The 12,837-nt window shown below is 45.4% G+C and overlaps 1 long non-coding RNA gene and 1 pseudogene across 1 annotated transcript in view; both read right to left on the bottom strand.

Annotated features, from left to right (window-relative positions):
* Nucleotides 1–12,837, bottom strand: part of LOC146208365 (uncharacterized) — a 590,053-nt gene that overhangs the window by 203,386 nt on the left and 373,830 nt on the right. The window lies entirely within an intron of this gene.
* On the bottom strand, nt 621–3,151 carry LOC146208370 (uncharacterized; annotated as a pseudogene).

Below are 12,837 nucleotides of genomic sequence, written 5' to 3'. Positions count from 1 at the left end.
TCTGCAGACGGGATAAAATTCCCTTCGCACTGCTCAAAGTTGCAGTGTAAAGAAAAGAGGGCCGAAGGGTCATTTGGGTGCTCGCTACCGGCCAGTACGAAGGGTGCCAAGATGCGTGCACCTGGCGTGCACCTGGCGCGCACCTGGCTGCACGTTCAGACGCGCACCTGCAAGTGATTATCCTTTGGGCGCGGCCCTACACGCCCTTCTAAGAGTATAACCGAGCTTGCTATCAGCTCGTTCATACTAACTCTTCACAAGGGCCGCACTACCTTCACGGCAGCAATGTCATTCCTGCTGGGGCGCCAATGTCTACATGTCACCACGACACTCGGAGAAAAACAAATACACCGAAGTATGCAAATCACAAAACACAACATTGGTGTATGCTGTTGTCCAGGTCTGCTAAGCAGTCAGCAATATCACTCTGCAGGGAGTCCACATTCATGTACACAGGCGTACACACAAAGCCCCATTGTTCATCGCGGCTCGCAAGTCCGCGCACACAACGCTGACGACACTAGCTGAATATCAGGGAGAACTCCCTTCCAATTGTCCGGTATATCACATACACGGCTCGCCGCTCACAGCGCCGGCTGAGCAGGAACGTTCACGCTTGTCTAGGTTGACATGGTGGTATCGCTAGTTCCCAACTCCCATGACAGATTGGGGAGCCTGGATAGCGCATCTGCATTTCCATTCCCGATGCCTTTTCTGTGTTTCACCGTTATGTTGCAACGCTGGAGTGCCAGCGCCCACGTATCTAATTTAGCCCCGTGTGGAGTGCACGTCCTCAGGCGGTTGTCAGAGAAGACATTGTCCTCAGCGCCAAAGAGCCGGTGATCGAGTTTCTTTAGAGCGCAAATAGCGAACGCCTCGCTCTCTCTGGTCGACCACCTCGCCTGAGACGCGCCGAAGCGATGACTTGCGAACGCTATAGGCCCCTCATCGCACTTTTCCGTCGCCTGTGCCAAGCAAGTCCCAGCAGCCGTTGCTGATGCATCAGTGAGCAGCCAGTATGGCTCGGGAGGTTGCGGAGTGCTCAACGCCACTGTTCTACAGAGCGAGTCCTTCGGCTGTTCTAATGCGCACTGCGCATAATCCGACCACGGGATCACGTTGGAGACTCCTCGCTTTGTCAGCGCCGTTAGTGGGCCAGCTATTTCAATATGCTCAGGTACATTCTCGCATGCATTTCTCAAGCTGTCTTTGCCGACCCGCACTGTTCGACACATTTCATGCTGGCTGTACAACGAAACCGCATCTTCTCTCTCACTTGAATCAGCTTCCTCTCGCCATGGATTGTCGACGTTCAGTGCCTCGCTTACCTCGCATATCAGTGCCTCAGAATTCTGATTTCCTGCGGTTGCAACTTCTGTAACCGGCACACCACTGACTTCAGTACTTTCAGTACTCGTATTCACGTGCACCCCTTCACTGGTCTCATTTAGCAGTTGCCAGTCGTCTAACGACAGCAAACAGTTGACCCCATCGGTCAGCTCATCAGTGAGGGCACATACTACGCCAATTTCTTGATCTGCCACTGTTCCTGGCTTAGATAATTTAATAGGAATCGTCGCTAACTTCGCCTGAATTGATCTGCCGAAAGCCGACATTAGCTTCACTGTTCCTGATGGTTGCGTCAGCTCCTGTGGTAGTATACTCTCTCGTATTACGGTTATTTCACTACCCGTATCAAACACTGCCTCTGTGCGAACGTCTCCACACACCAAGTCTACCAACTCAAGTTTTGATGAGGCTGTCTTCGAACTTTGCATCGGTACTTCAACTCTAGCAGTTAAACCCGTAACTTGGTTAACCACTGGTTCTTTTACCTCTGTCTGATCGACCAGCTCGACCTTGTGCACCCTCTGCCCGTGCCCATTTTCTTGTTTCTGACGCGGATCATTTCCCGTTGCTTGCGGGCAATTCCTAGCAATGTGCCCCTGCCCATGGCATAGGTGGCATTTTACTGTGCGCTTTTAAGCATTAATCTGTTTTTGGCTCACTTGCTGTACTGGCACCGTAACCTGCTTTGTAGAGCGGCCTTTACCTTTTGCTTGCTCAAAGATTTGTAGAGCCTTTGATAGCTCTTTAGGCTTCAGCCAACTCTCTCCTTCGCGAAGGAGCACATATTCAATGCCCTCCGTGCTGAGACCTGCCTTAATGCGATCGGACACCATTAGATCGGTCAGCGCCTCTTTTGAGTCCACCTCTCTAGCCTGGATGTAGTATGCTAGATACGTTTTCACGCGTGATGCAAACTGAGCCCATGTCTCCTCCTTCCTTTTTGCTGCTTTTTCAAATCTTTCCAGGTACTCAGCTGGGGTGAGTTTTAGCTCAGTTAGCACCACTGCTTTCACAGCCTCATAGTCCGTGCATTCCGCTCCATCGAGGTTACGAAGCAAGTATCGGACTCGCTCTGTCAGTGCCGGCATAATTAAATGCACTTGGTTGCTGTACGGCACACGGAAAGTGACGAAAAACTTCTCCACTTCATCAAACCACAGTGGCACATCAGCATCGCATGGCATTTTGTAGCCTTTTAGGACTTTTGCACACTGTGTTATTGAATCTGCGCCTATACTTCGCTCATCACTCCGTCCCCACCGAAGCGGTGACAGTCGACCACTCGACAGCCCAAGCTCCATCTGCTTTAAGGCTAGTCGCTCCCGAGATTCAATTTCACGTATTCGTAGCTCCATTTCCATCTTTAACTCCATAGGGCGAATAGCCATCCTCTCTGTCTCGGCTCCTGTCGCGTCTAGTGACAATGTTGGTCTCTGGTCGCCGGCCTGTAACCTGCTCTCCACATTGTAATCACCCTCCATAGTCACTACCTCACTCTGATCAGTAACCATTTCTACTCCGCCCCCTAGCGATTGCTGCTCCTGTTGAGGATTTGACCTCGATTCGCTCTCAGGATTAGATTCGCTTTCTTTAGCGGCTAGCATTCTCCTCGTCTCAACCATAAGCGTCACAAACCAACCACCATGCCAACTTCAACAAACGCAAGAAATCCCACTCACCCGGCGCAGATCTTTTGTTGTCTGCTGCCCAGAGTCCGGATGATGCATCCGCTCCAACGGCGTCGGTGGCAGCCGAGGTAGAATCGTCCCTTGACGGTTCCTCGCTGCTCCGTGTCGAATGGCCTGTGGTTGCTGGTGTGATGCTTGTCCTTGTAGATGAGACGTGCCGAACCCTGTCGAGCTGCGCCAGTAGAATTTATGTCGTTCGTTCCATTTTGGAAGGTTCTTTAAACCCTTCCTGTTATGTAGTTCGGCGTAGGGAAGACCAGGAGGCGTACTTGAAGGTGATGATGGTAGAGCATATATTTACAGCATGACACATATATATACAGAGTAAAACTGGAACATCAAATGAATTTACAAAAATAACGCTTTGCGCTACTTTACTCTTCGACCTAAATGGTTAGAGCCTAAACAGAACAGCCGCGTTACATGCCTACGCATGGAGCCCCAGCTCAGACTGGACTGAACTCTCTTGGATCACGTTTCATTTTACATATTCACAAAACAAAGAAATAGAGGCGGTCTTTTTCAGAGGCCAGCCCCACACATCAACTGTCCAATAGGAAATATGCTATACGGCCACAGCCCCATGGGTTGGCCTTAGCCTCTAACCCAGAGCCCCACTAGTAATACAAATTACAAACAAAGCACGGCAAAACTCTTTCCCCTGTGAGGGTGTCGAACCCTCTCCTCTCGTGAGACTTTCTTCCCACTTGTCTCCCGCACACCGTCACCTCATCCACGCTGCCGCTGCTGGCCGAATCCTTTCCACAGTGCATTGCCCCTCGCCACTTGTGTTTACTACTAGGAGCAACGACAAAGAAAGGGAAAGATCAACCAGCCGCCATTCCGCAGGTGGCTGGTTCTGGCTTTCCCGTTCTGAGCACAATACCCGCGTCAACTCCTGAACGCTCTTTCGGGCGCTCTTTTGTCGCATCTGCAGACGAGATAAAATTCCCTTCGCACTGCTCAAAGTTGCAGTGTAAAGAAAAGAGGGCCGAAGGGTCATTTGGGTGCTCGCTACCGGCCAGTACGAAGGGTGCCAAAATGCGTGCACCTGGCGTGCACCTGGCTGCACGTTCAGACGCGCACCTGCAAGTGATTATCCTTTGGGCGAAGCCCTACAATTACCCCTATATATATATATATATATATATATATATATATATATATATATATATATATATATATATTTATATATATATAAGGAGGGGTTTGGAGCTCGAATGGGTCCGGTAGGGCATAAACTTAAAGGAGATGACATACGGTGGAAAAAACACTTTAATCCGGCGTTTCGGCCGGGGTGCGGCCTTATATATATATATATATATATATATATATATATATATATATATATATATATATATATATATATATATATATATATATATATATATATATATATATATATATATATATATATATATATATATATATATAGATATAGATATATATATGAGCGCTTCAAGAATTACGCAATAGTGGGATCATCAGTGGTCGCGTTAGGACATTACCACAAATCAGGTTCTCGTACTATTTGCTTGCATCAAGTTTAAACTTTCTTTTCCACCGTTGGGACACGTGTCACCTAAACGCGGTCGCGATTTGCCTGGTCCCTTCCTGACCGACGGAGGCAAGGAAGCATTACCGAACCTCGTGGCGTGTGCTTAGTCGCTACGTGCTCGGCTAACGGTAGTGCGCGGAGCCAAATCACCGTGGATGGTTGAGCACCCGTAGAGGATCGATACGCGCGCACTTTCGCGATTGCGTGCTGAATTCCGTAGTCGCTGCCACGAGCGTAATGCTTTCCCGCTAACGTCGCTACGAAAGGCTAGAGCGACCGCTTCTTTCGGCTTATGCAACGGTGTTCGTTCGTCAGCGTATTGGATAGCGCTCTGTTTGGGACCGTATTATGCTGTTGCCTGCCAACGCCAAAGGGTCTCGAAAGCGCTCCGCGGTTTGGGAGGAGAAATTATCTGAATGTGCAATTACGTGAATATAAGCTTTGATGGAAGAGCGCACAAATGGCTCATTTTGCAGGTTGTACTGCTAGTGGAAGTAACACTTGTCATTTGGTGTGTGGGTGTGTTTTTTCGTCGTCTATTCTGATGTGATTGCTGCTTACAGGTGCGTCGATGCGAGAGTGCACCAGTCACAAAATTACCTTCGCTGCCGTTTTTCTTATCCGGTGAATTGCCCTGAAAGAATGATTTAGGCTATTACGAATATTGGAAAACATTTGCTAATCCGTTGGTACAAGAAATAAAGAGAACGAGCAAACAGTGGATGACAATTTTTCAGATAGAAACCTTTAAAGACACAGATGTGACCTCAGAGGTGCCATTGTCTTATAAGGCAAAGTTATTACAAGCCTGAAATTTCAAGCTAGAAACTCACCTGTTTTCATATCGATGAGCAGCGCAAGAGAGACAAAGGACTTAGGAAAAGGAAGACGACACAGGCGCTAGAAACAGTTGTTAGCGCTCGTGTCGTCTTCCCTTTTCCTTTGTCCTTTGTCCCCTTTGCACTGGTGCTCAAGATGAATTACTTCCAACTTGCACAATACAGCGTGCTTTTGCTCGTGAGACCGGTCCCAGCATAATTGACGCAAAAGAGCGTGTTTTCTAGAAACAGTTTAAGCCGAGTTGAAGGGCCATAGAGTGACCGGTGTCGTAAAAAATGTTTCTATCCGCTTTGTACGCATTTAATTATCGTTGTCATGCTTTCTCGTTATTATCCTTTCTTTCGCTCTCAGTTCGTTCGCTGAACGATGGTTTCGCCAATTTATTGACTCCGCTAACTAATTATTCACTGTAGCAGTTCTGAGCCCAAGCTGAGTGACTGCTGCGCACAACGTCGTCCTGGCGGCTCAAGTGGCGTGAGTGGATATATTGCTCATTCGCTTGTTCGAGTCTTGTACAACATGCCATGCGGCTGATGCGCTCATATACCAGCCGTCATCGCATCGAGATGGGTCGGCTAATGCGGCGATTATTTTGCGACATAGTATTTAATCTAGAGGTACCTCGATATTGCCAGAACAAAAGGGGGCGGGGGGAGCAGCAAGTATGTCTGCGAAGTTATTACAACGATTCCTCTAATTTCCCCAGGGTTCGGAGCAAAATAGTTCTCAGCGCAGAGGCACGCGGTCAAAGAAAAAATTACGAGGGACTTTAGCGACTACAGCAGTGAAAGGCGAAAGCCTCACTACCGCATTCTGCTACGCAATTGATACTAATTAGTAATAATTATTTAGTGAACTAAGCAGACAATAAATAATTACTTAGTTATACAATAATTGATCATTCGTTAGGTAAAATGCATTACTTAATCAGTCATAAATTAGTAATTAAATAATTAATTGGTAATTGATCCTTGATTGGCATAGCGCCATATAAGACACGCATTCGCACATACTGTGGTGATGCTCTGTGATGGGTCGAGACCTCTAGCACATCATCCCGCCTCGGCCAATCAGAGCCAGTCAGAGCCGCCGCAAAAGCGGGACACATTTTGTTCACGACAGCATGAGCCATTAAATATCTTTCGACTTAAAAGAAGGAAGACTATAGGGACGAACACAATGTTAGAAAACGAACACAATGTTAGTCCCCGGGTCCTCTCTAGCCCGGTGCCTTCTGCTCTGTGCCCTCTGTGCTTAACTCTAGAACCAATTGCTTAAAACTAATTTTTTTTTTTTTTTTTTTTTTTTTTTTTTTTTTTTTTTTTTTTTTTTTTCTTCCTTCTTCTCTTTTCCCCTCCCTTCTCAACAACCAAACAACTAACTCTACTGTTGATTCTTTGTTTCTGATTGGTTTCAGCTTATTCTTTCGCTTCATGTGACAGTATTACCGAAAATTTGGCGCCTGCTGCACCTGCGCATTTATTTTGATTATAGAAGGTGCCGCTGGTTAAGGTGGCATTTGGATATGACGGAGTGATACACGCACTCAGCTTTGAGACGAAATAGAAAGCGTAGTTAAACAAGTTATCAGCACTACAGGGACCTCATCATCGCTCACTTCTGTACTTCATAAAATCAGCCAACCTTTTTCCATTCATTTAATCATTTATCCATCCTTCATCTCATAACCTACTGATGCCCTGAGGCAATAAATATCGACTTAAAAAAAAAGTTAACCAGCGCTGAGACATCCTGTGTCCTGTGTATTTCTTTCTTTGTCTTCGTCATTTCTGTACCGCTCGATAAATTGCAAAGAAATTATGCTTCACTAACAAGCCTCGCAACGAACTTCGTTAGGAAGCGTCCACTGGTTGCAAAGCGCAATATGCGGAGGGGAAGAAAGACACTAACCCAAATTACTTATTTGTATCTGAGACTCATTTGGCAGAAGGAAAAATGACAAATGGACAGGGAAAGGTAAAAGCCATTTTATGAAAAAGGCTGTAATCGCTTCTGTAAGAACGAAGACTGTTTCTTTGGCAAGAAGGCACAACCGTTGTAGAAAGCAGTAAGAACCATGTGTATTTTTTATTCATCAAGAAATGACAATTTTCGCCAGAAAGGACAGGAAAAAATATCAAAAGACATATGCCTAAATTCTGCTACCCGCAAGCGGCTGAAATCTGTCTTCTTCCGTGTTTATGTTTCTTAAGCATACTGGAGTCGACGTATGAATTTTGCTTATTTTCCAAAGGATCTTTTCTTCACGAGTGGAAGGCGGATGCCGAAGATGAATGGCTTTTTATCACCTGAAGGAAGTGCTTCACTGAACTGAATGCTTGCGTTGCTAAGTCCAACGTGCCCATCTCAGGTGACACCATGGCACGCCGAAACATATTGTTGTGTTTCTTTAGGTATTTCCATAAATCTACATGCATACATATGGGCTTGCCGGACGACAAATGTTTGGATGAAGGGGAACAAACATTTTCGCGATCAACAGTGCATCAGTAAGTCCCAAATGCATGTGGTTGACGGTTAATCTGTACCATTTACCTAAGAACAAAAAAAAAAATTACAAGAACGCTGCTGAACCAAATATTGAGCGAAAGCATTAGCTGCGAAAGACCGAGCGTTCTTCTTCTTCTTCTCTTTTTCTTCTTCCTCAGCCCACATATAAAGCCCTCCTTTAACCAAGCCGTATGAACGTGCCTTAGTGGCCTAAGGGTAACGTGAATGCCAGGGTCCTAGCAGGCTGATTCTGACATAACCGTCCCATTGTGAAACGAGAGACCCAAGTTGGAAGCTCCTGCCGACCGCTTGAGTTGCTAGCCCAGCTCTCACACTAGCGTCACGCGGGGTGTGACGTCACAACGTCACGTGGGTAAGACGTGGCTACCGGCCGTGCTAGGCTGAATGCTCGAAACCTTGAGTAGTATTGTTTTCGCAATAAAAGGCACAGCCACCTCATCAAGAACTACAAAATATGCCAGAAATTGTTCAATGACGTATTGTCTACATAGCTAGCGCCTTAGTTTCTGAAACACGAATGCGCGGTCTGATATCAACAAATAGAAATTGCAGTTTGGGTAAGCCCTTCTTCCGGAGAAAGTACAAGGCCTTGAAAGATGAATATTCAGATTAACCTTCACTCTGATGCTTCAATGACAAAAATGATCCGAATGTGTTCTTTTCGGGCAAACTCAATTGTTTAGGATATCACCGATGCATTCAAATAAGGTAAGCAACAACACTGCTAAGAGTTTTGCTACTTCTTAAGAAGGCGATAAATGTTCACATTACATAAAGTCCTGATTTTGTTTTGAGCTTCCTTAGTTCGAGCTTTTCAGAGCGGGCGTAGCCCTACTCTTCACACTGCAACTGCCAAGGTCATTAACTTGCCCGTTCAACCTTGAGCTGGTTTGGTTTGTGGGGTTTAACGTCGCAAAGCGACTTAAGCTATGAGAGACGCCGTAGTGGAGGACTCCGGAAATTTCTACCACCTGGGGTTCTTAACGTGCACTCACATCGTACAGCACCTGGACGTCTTGCTTTTCGCCTCCATCGAAAAGCGGCGACCGAAGCCGGGATTCGATCCCGCACCCTTGGGAACAGTAGTGAGCGCCGCAACCACTGCGCCACCCCGGCGGGGCAATCTTGAGCTGGTGGAACGGGCCTAGCGCGAGCGCTGCTGCCCCCGCCACTGAAATTTCATTCGTCTTCTTCGCCTGTAGCACTGCCCAGAGGCACTTTGCTATGATATCACGTGACTAGGCAGTGATTTGACAAATGCTTCCTCAGGGTCTGGTTTCTCTGTCTCGGTATGGGTGAGGTGCGGCTAGTACGAGTGCATCATCACTTCGGCGAACACGTGACTCTGAGTTTGATCACCAAACCCAGAAAGCGTGATCTGCTCGAGGCAGAGACCGACGAATAGCGAGAAGCTCGCATAGAAGGGAAAGGCCAGTATGACCGTGCAGACATGCTCAACAGAGCTTGCGTCGCTCAGATGACTAGGTTTTTTTAACAGGATTAACCTCTGCTATTTTTTATTATTGACTAAAGGTACTGCCAGCGCCAATATAAATTACAGTATATTGCGCTGGTATTAAAGTATGCGGTTTTCTTTATAATACTACGGCACGTTTGTCAACAAATATGATATTCTAAAAAAGTTCAATAAAAAATCAGAAAAACGACAGAAAATGGAAGCCTCATGCTAGGAAAAATTTGAATATAGTGTTTGGCCCTAAGCATTCTTATATTGGTTATGACCTCTCCAGCACCCGCCCCCCCCCCCCCCCCCCCCCCCCCCCCCCCCCCTTCCTCCGCGTTACTGTTTTACAGAGAAATGAGATTAACATCACTCTGAAGACGGGTTTGTTGAAATGCGGTTTCTGGCAAAAATGTATTACCTGGCTCTTTAGGTCCTGCTGACGTCTGTTCGGATGCAGAATACCTATTTGCAGACGAAAACAAAATAATAAAAAAATTCACATCGGAAATTCAATCTCCAGGCATCCATACTGACCATAATTTGCTGCCAACTATTCCCAAGTGACTGGCAGTGCAGTGTATTGACTAGGATCCGCGCACTAAGAAGGACGATGTCGACGAATCGATGCACTTGAGAAATCGGCTGGTGATAGCAACATTTGCATTTCATGCTTTTAGTGATTTCTTACTTATAAAAATTTCGGTTTTCATCACAGGGGTTCGTTTTTGTTTACACTAAAGACATAGGTCAAATTATGTCCGTCCTGAATGATCTTTTAACAAACGCCCATCGACTCTATTCGACTGTCCACGCACCTACATTTTCTGTTTGCTTTCATTCATGAGCCACATGTACCTGAACTTAAAATAGCTGCACAAACGTCGTCTTGAATTTATATACGTCTATATTTTAGAGAACCACTCTACATGGAGTTTTATCTGAAGGTAAACTAATATTCTCTGAGAAAAGCGCGAAAGCGGACAAAGAATTGGCTTCGGGTTTAAAATGCTAAGAGCCAAAGTCAGCCTACATTTCTTGCCTTGGCTCGCTTCTGCGAAGACATAGTAAATGCGTAAAGAGTGGATTTTTATTGTTCACTCGGGATGACATCGAGCAGCGCATTAGGCGTAGTGCAATCGCTAGCCATGAAAACACGGGGGCCATGTTTTCTATAAAAACGCTGAAATGGGCATCTCAGTGTTTCTGTAATGAGGCATGATCTGCATCACAAAGGCTGTTCACGCTAGGGAGTCTTTTGGGAGGGCTCAGCCCTTACGGCGCCGAAAAAGAAGAGTGGAACAGAATATTGTAAAGAAATGCACGTGCGTTAGGGTTGTGAGGATAGTCACCAGAAAGGAATTTAAAGCAGGATATGACCTTTATATGTTCTGCCTGCACGCGCGCATGAAGTTTTCCTCTTCACCTGAGTGAAGCATTGCGTGGCAGGCTTGCGACGAAGCCAGGATGCTTGCGTCCCGTGAGTTTAACGGGCCCTCGGCTTCAGTGTAAATCTCAGTCTGATACCACTTGACTGAAAGCGCAAAGAAGTCACAAAAAATGAAATCTTCTTGTTATTCATAAGAAAAACTATCTATAAAACACACAAAGACGCAAGAGAGGAAACTTAGGCAGACAGATTTACCATGTATGTCTTCGCCCTTTCCCGCGATGTGCCTGATGTGCCTTGGTAGTGGGAAGAATCTAAAACTTATAAGAAAAAAAAAACATGTGATTTCATATCTATATTGCAATGCAACCTTTTTTTGTGAAGCGTTCGAGATGGTGTCTTACGGCTTCACATGTAGCAATAATCTGCTCGTCAACATTGAGGCTAATTCGCGATAAGAACTACAACGGATGACATGTGTAGTAAATGCCTTGCCAATATTTCTTGCATTATAAGTGTAGTTGTCCACCGAAAAATTAGACATATACAGGGTCTGTTCTTCCCCAGAAACCGAATTAACGAAAGTCGTTTAACACTTCGCCAGAACTGTGTCAGCCTCTTATTGCCCGAAATTCGCGAAGTGAATAGGCGGTGTTGAAGGCGCCCTTGAGTCTACTCTTAAAGAGAAAGTGAAGTGTCCTCCAAGTTATTTTGTTTTTTGGGAAGGGTGAGGGGAGGAGTATTTATTTTACTTCTAACCTTTCTTACCAAAATACCACCAGACTGCCTTAAGGGCAGTCTCTTTGGGGACTGCACCAACTCCTCATTCGAATCAAGAAGTCTCAGTAGCGTGTAGTTAAGCTGAAAAACGTCTTCAAATTTGAACTTCATTTAGACTGCATGCTACGAACGGGTCTCACTAATGTGATACAGCGCCACCCACCCAGCCGCATAGGCGCCCTCCAAATGCATCCGTAAGTGTTACCGCCGCTAACTGTTCGCAGCTTTGCTTGAAAGATGGTCTTAAAAAGTTAAGGCACCATGAAAATCTACACCTCTGAACGCTTCTATGTGGTATGGGGGGAAGGGGGTATTTCCGGGGAAAGTTGCTACAGAGTGAAAGGTTTGGTTTGGGAGGGTTTAACGTCCTAAAGCAATTGAGGCCACCTGGCAGGGAAAGGTAAAAAAAAAAGGTAAATTAAAGCAACGACAGAAATAGAAACATGAGTTAATTCGGTTAGACTGAGCAGACACTGCAAAAGACACGTACGATTTTAAAATTTTACTATCACTCCAGCGTTCAAGCAAGCGAATAAAACGTTAACATATTGAGCTCGTACTAGGTGTATATATGCTAAGCGACTTAATAAACAGTTAATCATTAGGGGCACTTGCATGGGTCAGTATATATTTATTTTCTACTGATGGTCGTTCCCTACGTAAAAAGCAGCATCTGGACAAAATGTGCTGTAAAATCTGAAATGAGTAACAGTCGTCACGAAAAGCAGTATTTGCGGTATCGAATGCTGCATATGAACGGAGTCGGGGACGATTGTAAACATATTCCATTCGGTGAGAAAGACTTTCCAGACGTGTGCTCTTCGCACAAGAAGAATATCTGCAAATCAAAAAATGGCAATTTAAAGAGTCAGTTCCTTTGTCTAGTGTATTCTCGTCATTAATGAACCGCCACCCAAAAGATAAAAGTGATGAACGCATGAATAGCTGCGGCACGCCAGCTAAGCTGAATGTTTTTATTGGGCAAACTGCAGCATTAAAACTGATTAATTTTCTCGAAACTGAGATGGTCAGCCATTTTAAGCATATCTTTGCAAGGCTGTGTTTCTTTCATTATTTCATGCCTAAAGCGTAATTTCTCGCGATCTATTAGTCCATCCTGAATTAAATTGCGCACAGTTCAAATACTATCAGTTTGAAAAAAAAAAAAAAAACACTGAAGTGAAACGGAGCCTTGGCATAGTGTAAGCTGCTACATACACATTGAATAATCATCCAA

The sequence above is a fragment of the Amblyomma maculatum genome, chromosome 1 (genome assembly GCF_055883805.1).
Source record: "Amblyomma maculatum isolate TAMU_Amacu chromosome 1, ASM5588380v1, whole genome shotgun sequence".
NCBI classification, from domain to species: Eukaryota; Metazoa; Arthropoda; class Arachnida; order Ixodida; family Ixodidae; genus Amblyomma; species Amblyomma maculatum.
Note: the sequence above shows the minus strand (reverse complement) of the source record. Positions and strands in the feature narration are given on the sequence as shown.